Consider the following 2,268-nt stretch of genomic DNA (forward strand, 5'->3'; position numbering starts at 1 on the left):
CGGCATACTTTAACATAAGGAACACCCTCCCGAAGTTTGGTCCATTCCTCCTGGGACATCCTGTATATACACAGTGTGTCCAGGATCCGTTGGGACTCATTTTTTTTTAATTTTGCCTTGCAATGCCAACTGTTGGCGAGTTGTGGTGTTAAGATTCTTGAAGTTTCAGCTGTGGCTGTCTATAATTTCAAAGCGCAAGCATCGCTGCATCATGTGTTTGAAAATGGCGGTTGAACAGAGAGCCAATATCAAATTTCTTTTGAAGTTAGCCAAAACAGCCGGAGAAGCTTACGAAATTATGAAAAGTGTGTACGGTAGTGACTGTTTGAATCGCTCGAATATTTTTCGATGGTATGCTGTATTTCGTGACAGCAGGGATGACATTGAAGACGCTCCACGTGCATGAAAGCCGAGAACAAGTAGCACTGAAGAAAATGTGAAAAAAGTGACCGAAATCCTAGCATGAGTCAGACGTGTTTCTGCAAGACTCATCAAGGAGCTTATGGGAATACCAAAATGTACTGTGCATCAAATTTTGAATGACGATTTGGGCAAACAGTAGGTCTATGCGCGGTTTATACCGCACGCGCTGTCAGGCAATGAAAATCATGCCAGAGTGGAACACTGCAAAGTCATGTTACTGTCGGCCCAAAGTGACAAAATTTACAAAATCAATTGTTACTGGTGACGAGACATGGTGCTTTCAATATGAGCCTCTCACAAAGCGGCAGAGTGCTGCGTATTTGAGCCCAAAGAAGCCGAAACCAAAGAAAGTGGGCATGCAAAAGAGTCGAGTAAAGACACTGCTAACCGTTTTCTTCAATTCAAAATGAATCATTCACAAGGAATTTCTGCCAAACGGTCAAAGAGTGAATTCCGATTACTGTCTCGGAGTCCTCAATCATTTGTGAGCAAAATTCTTCGAATTCGACCTGAATATCGAGAGCAACGTTCCTGGTCGCTCCTTCACAATTACCCACCCAATAAACCGAAGATCGTGCGTGATATATTGGCCAGAAAAGGGATCACCCTCCTTGCTCATCCTCCGCATTCGCCAGATTTGGCTCCAGCAGATTTTTGTTTGTTCCCAAAATTTAAGTGGGCAATGAAAAGAGACTGTCAAGAAGCCATCCAGGACATTCAAAAGGAATCTACCGCAGTTTTAAATGCGATTCCGCAAAAGGAGTACAGTGATTGTTTTCAAAAACTTTTCAATTGATTCCAGCTATGTATTGATTCAGAAGGAATCTATTTTGAATAAAAGGAGTGAAATTTTGAAAATAATTCATGTCTTGTAATTTTAGTGAACACAGTCCTAACAGAACCTGGACACACTGTGTATATAAGGCCTCAAAAAAGATGAATAGCATAACATCAGTTCAATAGACATGTCCAACCTGATACAATGAACAAATCCATATGAGTCATCTCCTAGGTTACCACACAAGATTCCTTGACAGTGTAAAGGTTTGGCTTTGCCACAAACTGGCCACTACTTCCGAATGTGTGAAATGGTAATGGGCATACCACTCTGTGTAGAAGCAGGAGTGCGAACGCCTTGAAACAGCTACATATGTGTCAGACAACTGTACCTCATTTGAAGGCATGTTAACATGATTTCCTGCTTCCAGATGGAGCAATTCCCCTTAAAGGGGAATGTAAACAAGAGTTAATACGGCCTGCTACAGCAGAGGTTACCACACGTGTCTGTAAACTGAGATGGTAGCATGACATCCTTGAAATATTTTAAAAAATGAATTGCAATCCAACAAACCACAAAAAATCTTCTGTACCCATTCGAAGCTAATGATTACTAAACTGCATTTATAAATGTATAAATTTAATACATGTGTACCTTGAATTTGCAACTGCCACTACCATCCAAAGTATAGGGTACAGTAACTTTACATTCTGTGTGGGTGTGTGTGCGCTGAAACCTGGAAGGTCCTGACTCACTTGTTTGCATTTCATAAACTTGCTTTGTTCCAGCTTATAAATTTCTTTATAGCATGATAGCACATCTTCCAGTTCACATTCAACCTTGGCAGAATCTTCACAGAAGAGATCATGGTCCCAAAATAAATAATAATAACAACAATAATTAAAACCCTACATACTTGAGAGTGTGGCAAGTTCTTTACTTATGTATAACTGCCGAGACTGCGTAATTTTGTAGATATACTGGTTTATGTTAGTGTTCCTATTTCTATGCAGATTTTGTGCAGAACATGACAGATGTATTATTGTCTCACAGCCTGCAAACATAAC

This window comes from Cryptotermes secundus, unplaced genomic scaffold, assembly GCF_002891405.2.
Source record: "Cryptotermes secundus unplaced genomic scaffold, Csec_1.0 scaffold515, whole genome shotgun sequence".
In the NCBI taxonomy this organism is placed as follows: domain Eukaryota; kingdom Metazoa; phylum Arthropoda; class Insecta; order Blattodea; family Kalotermitidae; genus Cryptotermes; species Cryptotermes secundus.